A 19977-nucleotide genomic window follows, 5' to 3' on the forward strand; every position below is an offset into this window, starting at 1 on the left:
ATGACTATATAAATTAAATTTCATTAAAAAAAAAATAAATTTACACACTTTTGTACTGATTTTCCCTGGCTAAAACCCAGATATAAAGTTTCGCATGGGTTCGAATACCCTATATATAGAGTTTCATGTCTGTAGACCAAAAACTCTAGGAGGATTTGGGTAGGCAAAATTTTCTAGACAAATATATATACGTATACATAAATATATATGGAAAAAGTTTTGTGTTTACTATAAAGATTTTACGCAAATATTATGCAAGTATAAATCATGTAGAAATATCTGCATTAATATAATTGCCCGTAATAGTTAACTAAAGGTGATCAAATAATAGGGAATTAATTAAAATGAATGTTTAAAAGAATATGCAAATTAGCTAGATCTGTTGCAGATGAATGCAATCCATAACTCATATATAGAGTTGTATTTTCTTTTTAAATAAATAGTAAAAAGGGTTTTTAATATAAATATCAATACACACACACACACACATACACACACACACACACACAAAAATTATATATATATATATATATATATAACTACTTAATTTACTCACATAAAATTAATATACGAAAGTATAGATTTATGCGTAAACTTTAAGAATTTACGTGCTCAATACGTAGATAGAGCTAGTTAGTAATTTATAAAATATATATGGCGATTAAGCTATAAAATTAAAACGATAAACAACCACAGAATTCTCGTTTAAGCCTGAAGAGTCCTAGAGTGGATGAAACGTAGATTAAGCGCCATATATATTTTATAAATTACTATATATATATATATATATATATATATATATATATATATATATATATATATATATATAAGTATTATAAATTATAATTAATTATAATATATATAGATTAATTAATTAATAATAACGTAAACATAATAAACGATTTCATAATTCTAAAATCTAATTATTTTCTATTTGCTTCTAATGTTCGCTTAGGGGAAGTTTTGATAATTTTAATGTCAACAGACATATTCTTTATCTATTGTGTTGCAATTAATTGGCTAACCATTTGATCTTCACCTGCCAAATCAGTATCGCCAAAAATTTCATAGACACCTTGAGTTAATGCATCTTTATTTGGACCTTGTATTGAGAATCGTTATTCTGATTCGCTTCTTAAAGGATCCCATTATCTTGATTCTGTTTTTGATACAGTTCAACTGCTTAATTACCCACCAAAATCAACTGACATTTTTTTTATGAAAACGTTCATCCGCTCTCAATCAGCTAATCTTAAAAAGAATTCCTCACCTTGGATGTTACGCTGATTGTTTGGTTCTTGATCTTTCTAACTTTTCAAAATTCGTCTGTTTGATCCAAAGGAAATCTAAGAAAGCGAATGTTGAACTCCGAAGTGAGGAAAAAAGGGAGAACTGCTTATTTGATTTTATAAATTAATTTAGAAAAAAAAAAAAAAAAAAGGAAAATATAATACCAAAAAAAAAAAAAAAAGTGTCAGTAATTGATATTTTCTGGATTAAACCCCCGAATGGAATTCAGGGCTTTTCATAATAGAATCAAATCACTCAATTATCACCTGATGTTAAGATCAACAATTTGAATCTGCTTAGAGGCAAGATATCTTTATATTAATATAATTATATGACTACTTCTCTCGTCTCTGTGTATGTGTCAACGTAATTATGATGATTACACATTAATTTTATTTACCTGTTTTTCAGGAGATTAGCTACAAGTTTGAGTTTGATAATTTATGTGGAACGAACTGGATTCGAACTTGGTACAGCCAAATTTTCAGTCCGTGTTATTAACCACTTAGCCACCATAACCTTCCCTACACAATTATTTATAATCTTTGTTATAAACTGTTGATAATAAAAAATATTAAAACCAAAAAATAAAAGCATAAAATAAAATGAAATAATGAAAAAGCAAAACAAAACACGCATAATATTATATGGTTATATAATTTTTTTTTTACAAGGTGGTCACCAATTATGAAGGCCCGGAAGCCACTCAGGGATAAGGGTTATTGTAAGTACAGTACGTTAGTTTGGATATTTAAAGTGTCTACTTAAGGGGGCGGTTCACCAGGAATTTGTTTACGTTGGACTTGAAGACATCCAAGTTGTAGTCAGGAGGGAAGCAAGCAGACGGAACAGAGTTTCACAGGCGTGCAGTTCTAAGAAAGAAGCTTTGTTCATGGAATCAACGTTTGGATTTAGGCATAGATAAAGTGGGGAAAATTTTTGACAGTGGATTCAGCTAGACGGGTGTGTTTTGTAAAAGATTGGCGAGGGGGACAAGAGAATGGAGTTCAGACGAGCACCTGCCATGGAAATAACGATAAAACAAAGATAGGCTTGCAATGTCTCTTCTGTGGGAGAGAGGTTGCAAGGAAGAGAAAAGGGCATCCCCCACTAGACCACGAAGTCTATTTTGTACTTTGTCAAGGCAGGATATGCTGTTTTTCGCAGCTCCTGCCCAGATATGGCAGCAGTACTCCATCCTTGGACGTACTTGGCTTTTATATAGATAGAGAATTGCATCAGTAGTGAGATATCTTCTGGAGCGGTAGAAGGATCCCACCATCTTTCCAGCGACCTTGGCAACAGACTTGATGTACGTGTTCCATTTCAGATCAGGAGTGAATGTCAAGCCTAGAAGCTTGTCAAAACATGGAGCCTCCCCAAGACGAGAGCCATACATTTCAATTGATGCCAGATGGGGATCAGAGCGTTGATGATGTAAAGATAGGAGTTTGGTTTTAGATGCATTAAATTTTAGATTTAGGTTTTAGTATTTTGTATTCCCCCACTGAACCACTCGTTCGAGATCAGAGGAGAGAGAATCAGAGAGAGCTTTGTCATTTACAGCCTTTGATGTGTTGCCGTAGATGGTCGTGTCATCAGCATAGATGTCCACGAATGATTTAAGTATGTGTTTAGGGAGGTCATTGATGTAGATCAGGAAGAGAGTTGGGCCCAGGATCGACCCTTGAGGGACTCCAGCATTAATGCTGTAGGCCTCTGATTTTTGTCCATCAACCACTACTCTTATGAGCCTATCAGAGAGAAATCATAAATGATAGAGAGAATATTTCCAGTTATATTATATATAGATTTTCACTATTTAATTCAACAGTACTCAATACGTGAATAGAGTTTAATAGTGTACATGGAAGGATGATACATAGTTTTTTCATCGTCATAAGAATTTACTTCACCTAAAAATATGTACACTGTGTGAGGAAGATCTGTAAAGCACAACTTACAAATAAAAAATAAAATAACTGCCATCAATCAGCTATGCCAGTAATAAAAGACAGCTTTGGCATAATTGACTGACTACAAAAATACATCAGCAGGATAGACGTAAAGACACGGAAGCTACTAACACCGCATAAAATAATATATAGAAATCAGTATCTACCAAGACTGCATTTGCCCAGGGGAGAAAGAGGACTGCGGCTCTCAGAGATCAACCACCAACATAGGGCAACTATAGTGAGCACAGGCTTGTATCTGAGAAGCTCCCAGAACCATACCCTCTCAATAGTATACAAACATCACGAGAGAAGAGCCATCAGAACAACATCAGTCACCCAGCTAGCTAAGCATTTTGGTCAGGGCTGTCTCACAGATGGGGATAAAACACCAAACAAGCCTGCCACAAAAAGAGCAGGCAGAAATATACCGAGACTTCCAAAGGAGGAACCTTGAAGAGTGGGACCAACAACAGCGTGCAACGTATTTTCTGGGGGAACTTTCCCAGGGATAAATAGACAAAAAAGATTCCTTGAACTGGCTGAAGAGAGAAGTCCTCCACCATGACCAGGAAAGGGTTATAATGGCTTCTCAAGATCAAAGATTGATGACCAAAACACAGAAGATGGCAGGTCTCAATAATGACAACAGATGCAGGTTCTGTCACAAAGAAATGGGAAATGTTAGTCATCTGGTATCAAGTTGCAAGGTTCTTTTGGGGGATGGCTTACTACACAGCGAGACATGATGGAGTATGTAAGTACGTCCACTGGACCATCTGTAAAAAAATAAACATCCAATGTAGCAGCAAGTCATGGGAACATCAACCTGAAAGAACAGTTGGAAATGATTATATACCATACATTACGGCCACGTAATCCCTACAGCCACCTACATTGAAAATGCTGCTGTGAAACCTGACATAGTTATATGGAATAAGTCAGAGAGAGTGGCAACCGTGGTTGAAGTGATGGAGATCTGAGCAGATGTGAAAGAGAGAAACAGACCAAATATCAAGGTGTCATGTATGATATGAAAAGAAACTGGAATCTTAGGAAGATATCAATCATACCAGTTATTATATGTGCTACAGGACTTATGAAGAAGAACTTGAAGTCCTACCTAACTAATATTCCTGGTGAACCAAGTGCAAGAGAAATCCAGACAATTGCACTTAAGGGAACAGCAAGGATACTAAAAAGAGCACTCGGTTGGTTTCAATAAAAGTAGGGGAATGTTGACAGCCGGTTTGGCTGCCCCATACCCAGCATTGCAATCTTCAAAGAAAAAAAGGGGGAAAAAAAGGAAAAAGTAAGCCAAGAAACATCACTTAAATACATTCTAATACCTTGCAAACATGAATACATTAGCAGTTTACTTAGTAAAACGGGCGAACTGAAACAATGAATGCGCTAGTGGGCACACTTCTTCCTTAATAAACATGAACACCTCCAAGGAAAAGAATCCTACCAATTCAAAAGTCGAAAACGCAACAAATTCACAAAAAAAGGGGATGCCACATCCAAACAAAACAAAAATTATCTTAGGTAAAAATTTTCAAATATATATATTGCCCTTGATGGAGCGGAAACTAAAACTTGCTGCTATGGTTTTAAATATCTAAAATAACAACAAGGGAAGACTTATATTACTCATATGTTATATCTCCTCTCTTTTGGAAATAGGGTACGATTATGAATATCTCCAGAATAAAATAATCTTTATTCACTGTGAAATTTACTTTATGTATGAAAATCAAAGAGGGAAGGTATAACACATTGAAATCAAGTCTCCCATTGTTGTTATATCAGATCATTTTAAACTATAGCAGCAAGTTTTTTATCTCCCCTACATCATAGCTAGAAGTTTTGTGGAAATATCAGATATTCTGTAATTCATATGCAAAACTAAGAAAACAAACGACTATGATTGAAACATTTTATGGTTGTAAAAAAGGGTAAAAAATAGGCTCTGGATGATAAATGATTCCTTTATTGTGCGACATTAAGGACAAATGTCACATTCTCCACTACATCCAATACAAAATTCAGGTCATTACCTTTCTAATGAGCCTTCATTTGTTAAATTCTGATCAATAGTTGCTGAGATTTGAAACTTATAATATTGCCAAAAAAAATAAAAAGGTGGTGTATATGGATATATCTGTACTTGTAGCCAAATTGAATAGTTAAATGCTCATATCTTTTGTTATAAAGACCGAAATTACATGAAAATTTGCAGGCATTTAAAATTTTTGCTTGATCTGTGTAAGCCAATAGACATTCTTGTGTGTGTGGCGTGTTTGCTCAATTGGTAGAGTGCTCGCCTAGCATGCAAGAAGCTCGGGTTTCAAATTTCAAGTCTGGATGTGTCTAACTGATGAGCTCAAATGAGGGCGAAACTCGAGTCTTGGCTTGCGACATTGGTTCGGCTGTGGAAATAATTATATATTCTCTCACACTTTCTTGCTTAGTTAGCTTGTCGGGGTGACATCGTCCTTTCGAGTATATAAATTCCTACTGGTGAGAAATCGGCCTGGGTAAAGGCTGGTTTGATACCGCGAAACTCGAGTGTTTCTTGGCTTTCTTAGCTCTTGTGGGCTGCGACGTTGGTTCGGCTGTGAAAATAATTATATATATATATATATATATATATATATATATATATATATATATAATTATTGTTGGCCCCTCTAAGAAATAAAAATAATTCTTAAAGTTGAACACTGTCTGGGGAAATCGAAAAAGTTTATCGTGTGTCCGAGATCGTAACTCCTATAACGTGATCACTTTAAAACTGTCTGTATTAAACGTTAAGCTTCATTTATGTTAAAAATTTCCCTTAACTGAACGTTAGCCCTGCTGTATGTTCCTTGCTAATTGAGCAAAAGATGACTTCGCTGCGGAGTTCGAATCCTTTGACCAACGTTGATCGTCATCTCTTGAACTGATGATTGCGTAAGCATGAAGCACTAGTGTCTGTAGGTATATAAAAATAATTATTTATTGCATATATATTAATACATATATATATATACATATATAACTAGTTCATTTAATCATATAAATTAATATACGAAAGTATAATTTTATGCGTAACTTTAAGTATTTACTTCAAGAGTTCTCAATACATAGGTAGAGCTAGGTAGTAAGTTATAAATAGCAATTAAGCTGCACATAATATTCCGCGTTTCATCCACGCTGGGATTCGTTAAGCTTGACGAATCCTAGCGTGGATGAAACGCAGAATATTCTGTGTAGCTTAATTGCCATATATATTTTTATAACTTAACACACACACACACACACACACACACACACACACACACACATATATATATATATATATATATATATATATATATATATATATATATATACGCAGATGAAGTTGAACTCTATTTAGGAAATTACGATTAAGAAACAGCGTTCAATTTTAGCGAAAACGCATCATTACAACTTCTTGTTGTTGAATACTCTGTCTGTCAACTATAAGAACCCGAAATGATATTCATGAAATGGGATCTATAAATACCTAATTTCCTTTCATTTACGTGTGAAGTTCCGGTGTATTGGAAAACTGACGCTATCCCGCTAAGTCAAGGGTGGATTAGTTTACTGGGTTCCAACCAGCAGCAATTATTACTTTCTACACTAATAAACATGAAACACTAATGTCTGTAAATATAAGAGTTGTTAATCTTTATCAAAAAACTATCATATAAATTCATGTATAAAATGCCATAAGAAATATTTAATTGTATTTCTGTTTCCATTCATATAACACCTTTATTTATTGTATTGAACTTAAGAAAGATATGCGCACTGCAAACAGATGAGTTTTAAATTTGATCTGTTGGCAACGAAAAGAAAAAAAACCCCAAAAAACTAATGTACAGAAAGCCACGCATAAAAAACACAAGTACAAGAACAATTTAAATGATTGGTTTGTGTAATGTGCATGCGTGTACGCGCTATTGAGTTTATATTTTTTAATAATACGCATTCAGCCGGCAAGATTACTTGGTTTTGTCTGGTATATCAAATTATTATAGAATTATTATTGATCCCAGTTAATGGCATTAGAGAAATTAATTACATTTTATTATTTTTTTTAATTGCGATGATGCGAGGATTGTACTTGGATATCTTTCGATGTAATATCCAAATATAAAATTATATATTTATAATATATATCTATATCTATAACTATATGTATGTATGTATGTATGTATGTATGTATGTGAAGGCAACCTTTCTAGGAAAAGCAAATCTCTGATTTAAAAAACCATAAAGCCGGAGACCAGTACACACATTAAGCTGGTCCGCAGTTTAACTTGTTGCTGGCTATCTTGCTCTCGCTTGTTGCTGGATCTCAACATTTTGAACCGAGAAAGAGACTTCGCTGTCGTACAAAGCTAAGACTCTGTAACATCATCTGTGTATAGATACTCCCTCAGACATTTGTCTTTTAAAATGGTCCTGTGACGATGGAAGTCATGTTTAGGCTCATGGACTTTAAGTGTCTGAGGGAGTGGCACTCATCTGACAAGACGTTGCAATAATCATGTATGAGTATCCTTCTCATAAAATCATCATGTATGTCTGTATGTATGTATGTATGTCTCTCTCTCCCTCCCTCTCTCTCTCTCTCTCTCTCTCAGTCTCTCTCTCTGTATATATATTAGTGATGGGACAATTCCAAAATATTTCCCGATTCCGATCCATTTACCAATTCCGTTCTAAATTTCCGATTCCGATTTGATTCTCGATTCTAATTGCGATTCTTTTAATATTTATAAATATTTAATTAGAGATTTACTGGGTTTTCTTTTGTAAATTTTCAAATTATTACATAAACTCCCGTGTAATTTCCGGGTATATTTTTCTCAAATGTTTTCCTTGTAATGTATTGCAAATTCAAAGACAACAAAAGGTTTATTTTGATGTTAAATAAAACCAAATTTTATCAGTTCGTCGTTAGTATACAAGATGCTACTTGAAAGTTTTCATAAACAGTTGAAATTAGTCGACGATTGGTAGGTAAAATGAGAAAACGATGTAAGATCAAAATATTAACAACACCCGTCCTCCCATTGTTACGAACGAATTTCTAAATAATAATGTTACTATTTGGAAAAACATTTTTAACACGGAGAGGGCGTTGGGATTCGTTAACTATTATGTGCCTTCCTTCTATGAATGTTTAAGTTTTATTTTAATTATATAAATTTGGTGGATTATTAAATTGATTTGCTTTGCTTTAAAAAGACAACAAAAAACAAAAACAAAAACAAAAACGAGATGCATAAAATCACAACTAGCGGGACCTGTGGAAATTCCACGGGGACTCATTCATATGCAATATATTGATGTTGGTATTCATAGTGTAAATAGAGATGCTCTAATATTATTGTAACTTTTGATAAAACTACAAAAGTATTTATCTAAGCTAGCAGAGACGCCCAGCGTAGCCAGGTCGTAAAGTACGCTTTTATAGGAAATTTTGGTGTCCGGAAAACTCGTTCCGGAAAACTTGTTAATTTTTGCTAGGTAGGAAAACTGGTCCATTATTGAATAAATTTTGATTGAAAACACATTTTATGATCGTTATTAAAGGAGATATTGTTTTTAAAGGCGACTACGCACCCCATAATATTAAAAAAAAAAAATTTTTTTTTACTTGTTTACTGTTGTTTAAAAAAAAAAAAATGAAACCATATATATATATATATATATATATATATATATTTAAAAATACTTTAGTTTTAACATTTTTTGAACAAAATAAAAAAAAGAAAGAAAGCACTTATCAAAGAAAGTAAATATTTCATTTAGAAGAATTAGTTTAGTTTAAACAATTCCTGTGTTATTAAGAAACAAAAAAGAAAACACGGTACTTTGGTACCGCGCTGAAATAATATCGTTATTATTTTGAAAGCCATTCTTGACATGAGGAAGGGAGGATATTTTGTAACTATTCTGTGCTTACACCTAACAATTTAATAAAAAAAATATTGTGAAACTTGAATTTAACCCGAAAAAAATATTTAAAATAGCACAGTACCAAAAATACATAAGCACCGAAAACACTTCTTGTATTATTTAATGATATCAGAATGTTTCTGTTTGTTTAAAAGTCATTTGGGGGGCACTTCTGCAGTATGAAGACGGCGGCTATTGTTAGGAGTCTATAAAGTTCAATTTCTTTTTGGTCAAATAACGCGGCAAAAAAGTAACAAACAAGATTTTTTTTTTCCGAACAGAAAAATATTTGAAAACGAAAACATTTATTGTATAAAAATGTATCGGTAAAATATTTATTTAAAAGTCTGATTAAGAAAATATAATTTTAATAAAACAATTTTGTAATGTAAGCAACGTTTGATTTTTTATAAATAGCTTTTTTTTTTCGAACAAATAAATAATTTAAATGAAACAGTTTTTTGAATTAAAGCAACTTTGGAGGGTCAACAAGAAATTAATAATTTAAATGTTTTTTGTCCGAGAAGCGCCACCTAGCGACAGTTTAGTAAAACGCACCGAAAAAATATGACCGCCGTCCAAATACTGCACAAGTGTCTTTTGTTGTTTCGTGAACACAAACATGTTAAAACTAAATTAATTTTTTAAAATAAAATATTTGTTTTATTATTTCATAATACAAAAAAAAAATGTTCTTTTTTTTGTTTCGTAATAACACAAGAACTGTTAAAAACCAAAGTATTTTTTTAAAATAAATATATGGTTTCATTTTTAGTGTCTTCCGTTCGGTTTCATTACATAATCGACCGTATCCACTTCCGGTAGCTTGATTTTTTTTCTAAGCAGTGATCTTGGATATTACCTAAAAATATGCAAATTTATTTTTTTTAGAGGGGCGGGGTTTCGTTTTAAAACTATATCTAGTTCAGTATTTTCTTTAATTTTCTATTTTTTTTATCGTCAGTTGTAAGCTCCATATTTTTTTTCAACTAAGGAAAAGAAGTTTAGCTCTGTATTGCAAGAAATCGGACATTAGGTTTGAGGGTGTAAATTATAAAAAAACACTTAATTTTCACGGTTTCCTTGGGTTATTTTTTAAAAACTTTGCTATGATTACATTTTTAACTGAATCCTTCTGCTAATTGTCAATATTAGTAAAAAAAATGTTTACGAAACCGTTGATAGGCATCTTGTGTGTGTTTTCTTTTTTTCTTTTTTTAGAGGTGACTCTAAAAAGGGTTATTTGGGGATTATCTCCTACATGTTGGGAATATTCTGTAGAAGGATTAAAAACGAAAGAAAGAAACCCTTTTTTAATTATGCTTTTTTATCACATTTTTGTAATTAATGGATTCCAAATGTGGGTACATTTAATACTTGTGTTACAAGAAAAGTTCCCCCTTTCTTGTAAGTAAGAAAAACATTAGATAATTGAAAATGAAATTAGAATAGACTGAGATTCGAACTTTGTAAGCAAGGTTCAGAAATGGAATTTCGCATTGTTCAATTTCACATAAAATAGTTTAGATATGTTTGTTTGTAAAAGGAATTTAATTGTTCGATTCTTTTTATGAAAACTGAATTAAAATAAGGCCAGCTAGAAAATAATGAAGAATACAATTTAAATATGTTGAAAAATAGGTTAGGGAAAAATAGGTTAGTGAGAATTCTTTGTTGCAGAAGTGTGTTTGGGGAACACGTCAGCCACGTGAGTTCCCCATGTGAGTGGGTCACGTTTTAGAGCACACATCTGACATCATAGCAACAATGAATTCTGAATATAGGAGCCAGGATTAGAGATCAATGAGTTGGAGACTAATATTGGAGGCTGTCGAGTCCGGATCGAAGTCAGCGCAGTCAAGGGAGACACAGCAGATATGGTCATAGGAGGGTCCTTTGGAGGCGAAGGGAGAACGTTTAACATGTAGATACGACTTTGAATTTCTTGACGTCATCATCATTCGACTGGTCGATCTGTTAATAAAGAAGTCATCACCAAAGTTTTGTAAAACTGTGTCGTGTTCATTCCACAAATTGAAGGTAATGTGAAATCATCTTTAATGGACTTTGTATAAACCCCATCCTAAGTAACGTGTCCCTCTCCATCGTAAGTGTTATAAGAATTGATCACCCTCTTTCCTCTCTAATATATGTGCTAAGAAGAAACATCACAGGACTGTATAAATGTCATATTCCCTCATCAATATGAATGTTCCCATCTTATCTCCTTAAAAAGACCCCACACCTATGCAACACTTGGACGGCTTAGGAGGTTGTTCAGAACTGCAAACCAACAGTCTTTTTGAAAAAGGTGTATTACACCGAAAGTCTCAGAAAAATCAAAGAAAAGGTATCTTGATCATTTAATAAAATAACTCCAAACATTTTTGGTTTGTAAATATTTTCAAATTAGAAAAATTATTTTTAGAAATTATTATAATTTAAATTTTTTTATCAAATGTAATCAAAATACATGTTATAAATAATTATTGTAAATAATTAATTTTAAAATAATTAAGGCCATATTTTTACTTTCAAAATATTATATTTGTTATTATTCTAATGTCTGAATATTATGGCTAAATGATGTTATGTTTTCTTACTGCAGTAAACCTTGATCAATTAATAAATTATCTAATTAGAAACTTTTAATAATCAATTAATATTTATAATCATTATCAGTTTATTGTGTAAAACTGTTCCGTTTATTTGCAAATGTTTAAATTATTTACTTATTTTCTGTTTTTGTTTACTTTTTTTACTTTCGTCTTTTGCCATTTATTTGTTCATTGTCTTTTTTGATTTCGATTTCAATTTGACACTAATTTTTGTGGGGTATCGAAAAGTCAAGTCACGGATTTACTCCGTTTCTATTATTTTTATTTTCCGGAATTTAACTTAATTAGTAAGGATAAAATTAAAATCTTCAAGTGGTATCAAAAAATGTGTAAAGTAAATAAAGCATACTCTCTCTATCTTTTTCTTTCTTTCTTTCTCTCTTTCTCTCTCTCTATCTCTCTATCTATCTATCTATCTATCTATCTCTCTCTCTATATATATATATACACACACACACACACACACACACACACACACACACACACACACACACACACACACACACACACACACACACATATATATATATATATATTAAATCCCCGAAACAGTGTTTCATGGTAAACAACTGATGATCCCTTGAAAAATAAATTATTGGTATTATAGTAACTTCGAGAGCGAGTTGATGCAGTGATTGCAGGCGATTAAATGACTTACTGACTAGATGGTTTTCTAACGAATGATAAAAAATATTTTTTTGTATAGTTTTAAAGGTTAAAAACTTCAAAGACTATATACATATATATATATCTTAACTATCTATCTATCTATCTATCTATCTATCTATCTATATAAATAAATACATAAATAGATGTATGTGTGTGTAAATATTTAACAGGTAAACTCTTAAACTCCTGGTCACATAACACTGAAATAAACAAGAAATAGTAATTATACAGTAAGAATGGTTTATGACGAGTAAAAACTTTGCGCGAGTTGATAAATAACGCGTACAGACATACATCGGTTGAAATGCGAATTATTCATTTCAACTGGCTAACAATTTTTTAATTTAATTAATTTTTCTTGCGCATGCTCACATAAAGTCATTTCTGTAAGTTTTTTTTTAATATTAAGAGCTTCATTGTTTTTTCCCGATAACAACATTGATAGAGAACTCGGCTGGAACGCGAAATGCTTTAGTTTTGATTCTAGCTAATGGCACGAAATCATTTTATTTTTTAAATTTTGCCACAGTGTCTTTGCGGTGATCGGAATCAAAATATCTGTTTACAGGTTTGGAAAATAAAACTTTTCTTTTTAATTTCTTACAGTCTTTTAAGACGATAACTATTTTTTGACAATTATCTTTTTTGCCGGAAATCCCTCACGAACGAAGACAAAATTCAATGAAAAAAATTCATACTTTTCTCAAGTAAATCTTCCACAACAGGGGACGAATTCTATATGCAGTTTTGATAGAAATGTTTATTTGGGCTAATGTCAGGTTCTTACCTTTCTTTTTTATTATTTCTTTCTTTCCAAGTAATACGTAATATTGCTCAAGATTCTAGAACTGAAAATATTTATAGTCTAGCCTAACTTTAATAATTTTCCTTTAAACTAAATTATTACTTCTTTTTCCTTTAGATAATTTTCTTTTCTCTAAATAGCCTTTCCTTTACTATAAAGAACTTCTCTATTTTTCTATAAATAGTCTCTCTTTTTGTTTTTTTGTAAAGAAGTAATAATTAATCGACAAGATAAACAAATATTAATTTTAAATAAATTTCAAATATATCAAATACAATCTGGCAACGCCGGGTACTTCAGCTAGTTTTAAATGAAAGCTGAAGAATAAAAGTTATATATAATTTTATTATATCACGAGAACAATAAGGAAAAGTTAAGGAGAAATTTAAAAAAAAAACTCTTTAGGCCATGGCATTTTGAAGCTAAATGTTTCTTATCAGAATAGGAGAAAGGCTAGAATTATACAAAATGCAAATATAAAAAAAAAAAAAATGGTTTAATGACATTTAGATATGAAATGAGAATAATTTCCACCACTCTCTGACGATGCCTAAACCTAAACGTGGATTCCATGAACAAAGATTCTTTCCTAGAACTGCTCGCCCGTGGAACTCTTTTCACTGGTTTGCTTTCCAGCTGACCACAATACTGACGTTTTAAAATGACACATAAACAAGCTCATATTGAACCGTCCTCGTAAATAATCTAATTATACCAAATTTCCACCACAAACAATTACTACGCTACTGCCCAAGTGACTACCGTACACACATTAACCCTCATTCTCGAGTTGTCTCAGAGCCTTGATATGCAGTGACACCTTTGTAAAAAAAATATATAATTTGTTATTGATGCCACCAGATAACACCGGGTAGCCCTGCTAGTGTATGTTATGTGTAGACAAAGGACCATTTTCTATCAAGATATCATACAACAAAGATTCCAAAAAGGTGTCAAGATTTTAAGGGTTGGGAGAACCCCCCCTTTTTTGTTGGTAGATAAATAAATAAGCAAAAGTTTGAGGGTACACCATTTTTTTATTTGTGTTTTTTCTTCTGTAATTGTCTGCCACTTGCATTATTGCGGAATCTCCTTGGTAAATATTCCGGTGGTAATTTGTTCACAAGATGTCATTATATAAACCCTGCGAGGAGGACAGGTATTTAGTCACCAGGTGCCCTTTTCCTCTTTACAAGGGGAGCCGACTGCGTCAGGGGAAGAGAGACATAATCGAATTGGTGAACACACACACACACACACACACACACACACACACACACACACACACACACACACACACACACACACACACACTGATTCCATCTTGTTGCCAAAGGTGAATTTCTCTCCATTAAACTGTCAACTTTTAGTTTTGAAAGAAGCAAGCAATAAAACATTACTCGCCATTACACATAATAGAAGTCTATACATTCTTCGTGCTAATCAAAACATGCACACATCCCCCTCCTCCTCTCTCTCATACATACATGCATATATATATATATATATATATATATATATATATATATATATATACACATAATATATATACATATATATATATATTTATTAAAGTAGCAAGTCACTATTTAAGTAGGCTTGATTGAATACGAGTTTTATCATTTTTTTTTATTTTCTTGGTTATTAAAAAATACATCATATTAACAAAATAGCATTTAATTCTAGTACTAATATATTAAACGTATGTAACGAGTAAAACAATAAATAAATAAATATGAAATAAATAAATAAATAAATAAATAATATAAGTAAAATTAATGCAACAATAAATAAATAATAGATTCAGCGACATCCCATATCTTATTCTCTTCCGGGAATATATATGTATATAAAACTTACATGAAATAAATAAATAATATAAGTAAAATTAATACAACGATGAATAAATAATAGATTCAATCACATCCCTTTTCTTATTCTCTATCTGGAATATACACTTGTGCCCGATATTATTCATACCCCCCCCTTGAAAATTGAGTTTATTAGGTGTAACTTTGTAAGAATTTATTGTTTACGTCCATATTGATACATATTCTTAATTAACCTCTTTTGATCATTTTCGTCATTTTAAAATCTCGGGATACTTGTAATAAAAGAAATATACAGCTATTTATAAAATCTGCAATGTTCAAAAATAATCATACCCCCTTATTTTTTCAGTATTAATCGAGTTTCTGACTGTTTGTTTCCTGTTTGATTCTTATTTTGAATGCTTTTATACAACCTTTGATTAATTTCATTTCGTTTTTTTGCATTTTTCAGAAATTAAAATGATATCAACTGAAAACCAATAAAAGAATAAAAATTATTAGAATGGGGAAGAAAAAGAGCTTAGTAATGATCTTAGGACTAAAATTGTGAATTCACATAAGGATGGTTTAGGTTACAAGTCAATTTCCAAGAAATTTGAGGCCCCTACAGCAACAGTACAGAGCATCATAAAAAAATTCCAGAGCCACCACACAACAAACAACTTGATTGGTAGAGGAAGGAAAAGGAAACTGTCTGCTAGAGCCACCAGGAATATTGTAAGAAGTGTTAATGCAGATCCAACCACCACTACTAAGGACATTTTAGAAAATCTGGAGTCTTCTGGCATAAAAATATCGAGGCAAACATTGCAAAGGACTCTGCATGAAAATGGTCTGAAAGGAAGAAGACCAAGAAAAACTCAATTGCACACCGGAAAACACCTTGCAGCACGTCTAAAGTTTGCTAGGGCCCATGTGAATTATCCAGAGTCCGTTTTCTCAAGTATGTTGTGGACTGACGGAACAAAAATTGAATTGTTTGGCCATATGGATGCTTCTTATGTTTGGAGGAAGAAAGGAGAAGCTTACAACCCAAAGAACACCATACCCACGGTGAAACATGGTGGTGGTAGCCTAATGTTTTGGGGCTCCTTTTCGGCTAGTGGTCCAGGTAGTTTGGTCAAGATAGATGGAACCATGAAGAAGGAGCAATATTTGGAGATACTCCAGAAAACCATTAGACAGGATGCGGAGAAGCTCCATTTAGGACCAAACTGGGTCCTTCAACAGGATAATGATCCAAAACATACTGCAAAAAAAGTCAAGAAATAGTTTGAGGATAATCAAATTAATGTTTTGGAATGGCCTAGCCAGAGTCCCGACCTGAACCCTATCGAAAACCTCTGGCAGATATTGAAAACTGGGGTTAAAAAGCGAAAACCTAGAAATTTGAGGGATTTAGAGAACTACTGCATTGAAGAATGGTAAAAAATCAGTGTTGATGCTTGTAAAAACCTTGTTGATAAATATCCAAAACGGTTACAGACAGTTATTAAGAATAAAGGGCATGCTATTGACTATTAGTAAAAGAGGTATGAATAATTTTGAACTAGTGCCATTATTGCGTTTTTTTGTATAATGTTTCAAACTTGCATAATTTATTTATTTGTTGAGTTTAAATTAAATGCTTATGTTTGATTTATTGTTTGAAATCCCTTTAATATTGTTTACCTTCTGGTTTGAGCAATAGTCTTATAGGAATCTCAAAGATCCGAGGGGTATGAATAATATCGGGCACAAGTGTATATATATATATATATATATATATATATATATATATATATATATATATATATATATATATATATTCTATTTAATATTATTAAAACAAAAAATCAATAGAATCACTTACGGATATGCAAGCGACTATATGAAGGTAACTCATTTGCATATTTCTTTGAATGTTCATTAATTAATTATTTATTTTTATGGTTTCTTATTAGATGATTTGTTCTATTTAACTATTTGTCTGAATTCTATTTATGCATGGTTTCTAAATTCTGCATAATTGCAAAGAATTTAAGATAAAACATTGTAGCGTACTGACGGAGAGAGAGAGAGAGAGAGAGAGAGAGAGAGAGAGAGAGAGAGAGAGGGGGAGAGAGAGAGATGGATGAATAAAAATGACCTTGTCGGTGTGTGTGCTCAAAGACTCTACAAAACTCCTCTCTGAATATTTGGTCTACGAAATTTGATATATAGGGTATTTGGACTTGTAACACACTTTAGATTTGTTTTTAGCCGGAAAAAATTGCTACTAAAGGCTCAAAATTCCAAGCAAAATAGCTGACCGTGCAGAGTAAGTCGCCTAAAAATTACGACCGCTGTTTCTTTTACGCATACTCAAAATTAAACATTCATAGCTCAAATTCGCTAATTTTTGACGTTTAATATTGATCTGTCCAGAGCTCAGACGGTAACAACGCCGAAGAAATAAATAACAACTTAGGTTGGAGCGCTAAACGTTTTCGATTCTTGAGATGATATCCAAGTTTTATGTTTTATAACTTTTGAAATCACTATCTATCTATCTATCTACTACTCGCGGCTTTGCCCAGGCGTAAAATACGCTTAAATATGATATTTCTATTTGTCCAGATTTCGTATATATTATTATAGAGTCGTGATTTCAAAAGCAAAAAAAAAAAAAAAAAAAAGTGTTTGGTTGGCATCAGTTAGAATCGAAACCGAAGAATCTAAAGCTTATAACGTTATCTTATACCAACATGTATAACGATTTTTGTTTTCAATTTTAACTCGTTTTTGAACCCTTAACACTATTTTAACCAACTAAAGTCCTATTAACGAACGGTCTGTAAAAAATCCAATCATTTGAGGCCCCTAGCGCCGCTCTGCGACTTTTAGTTTCGGGTGAGATATGGAGACAAACAGACAAACTCGAAAACGGCTGGGCAGATGTTTATGAAATTTCACATAAATGTACTTTATATGCCTGGCAATGTTCTTAGATAGATTTTCTATCAGAATATCCTAATCAATAATAGATAATCGAAATAACCAGCTGAAAGAAGGAACGTTATTTTGACCGAAGTTAACACCTTATACGGTCTACAATAACAAGTGCATTTGAGAATTTTATTACCACACAAATCTAAAGGACCGACATATAAAATCAACAGTAAGTTCTTTGATATGACAGGGGCGCGTTCGAAATAAATGATACTACTTAAAATAAAATTGTACCATGATGCTTGACTTTTTCATTTTAAACTTAAATTCAAGACATTATTACTCCACAAGCAGTAAGAATAGGTATATACATTCAACAGCAGTTTCTTTGATATGAAAGGGGCGCGTTCAAGATCAATATTTCTGTTTTGAGCACAAATGAAGCATGATACTTTACTTTTGTTTTTTAAACTTATATTCAAGCAATTATATATAAACATAATTTTATACAATCAGCAGTAGGTTCTCTACAGTGCAATATAGATTACAATGTACTTTTGACTAAGTCACTACGAGGAGGCATGTGAAGCTTCCTCCCGGAGCACCGCTATGGTTCCCCAACTTAAGCAGGCAATTAGCGATTTGATTGAAAAATGGGCAATTACACTCATTTCGATGAAAATAAAAATATAAGAGCGTAAAACATTCGTTGATCATCATTCAATCCCGGGCAACGATGCAAAATTATCAATAGAGACTTGGTTATATGCTCAGTCCATCAAGTCCAAGATGGCTTAGCAGCGGCGTTGTTCCCATCAGTTCTAGCAAATAGCAAACAGAATCCTCAACAGAAGTGTGTGTTCTATCCCAACTATCATCAATGGACCTGAGGTAATCTCGTCAGCATCAGACAAAGCCAAGCTCTTTGCCAAGGACTTTGCAGCTAATTCTACCCTTTACGACCAAGACCGCCAACCCCCAGTATTTCCTTGTATATCAGAAAACATGCTATGTGACATACAAATATCTGTACATGATGTTGCCAAGCTAATCAAAAACCTTGATTCCAGTAAAGCAACTGGCCCTGACGGCATTACAATTATAGTGCTCAAAAGGCTTTAACCGGAACTAGCGCCCATACTTACAAAGTTATTTAAGCGTTGTCTTAGCTTCCCAACACCTCGTAAAATCTCATCAGTATGCCCTGTATTTAAGAATTCAGGTGGTCGCTCATCTCCCTCTCAGTACATACCAATAAGTCTCCTATGCATCATGAGTAAGCTGCTGGAATCTGTGCTAAATAAAGAAGTAGTCAACCATCTCAGCAGAAATAACCTTCTTAGTGACATGCAATATGGTTTCCGTTCTGCTAGATCTACAGCAGACGTGCTTACAGTTATATCTCATAGGATTGGCGAATCCTTCGACGGAGGCTTCATCTCAAGAGCAATTGCTCTTGACATATCAAAGGCCTTTGGTAAGGTATGGCATAAAGGTCTACTTCACAAGATCTCCAGTCATGGTATAGCTGTAAATGTCTTCTCAACTATTAAATCATTTCTCTCTGATAGGTTCTTAAGAGTAGTGGTTGATGGGCAGAAATCAGAAGCTCTCCGTATTAATGCTGGAGTCCCTCAGGGATCCATCCTGGGTCCAACTCTCTTCCTGATCTATATCAATGATCTTCCAAACCACATCCTTAGATCATTCGTAGACATTTATGCTGACGACACTACCATCTATGGTAACACTTCGAAGACCGTAAACGACCAAGTTCTCTCTGACTCTCTCTCCTCTGAGTTTGAGCACGTGGTAGAATGGGGAAAAGTGGCTGGTTACTTTTAATGCATCTAAAACAAAGCTTCTATCCTTACATCATCAACGCTCTGTTGCCCAGCTGCCATCAATCGAAA

Source organism: Euprymna scolopes, chromosome 2 (assembly GCF_053919585.1).
Source record: "Euprymna scolopes isolate OS-2025 chromosome 2, ASM5391958v1, whole genome shotgun sequence".
Taxonomy (NCBI): Eukaryota; Metazoa; Mollusca; class Cephalopoda; order Sepiida; family Sepiolidae; genus Euprymna; species Euprymna scolopes.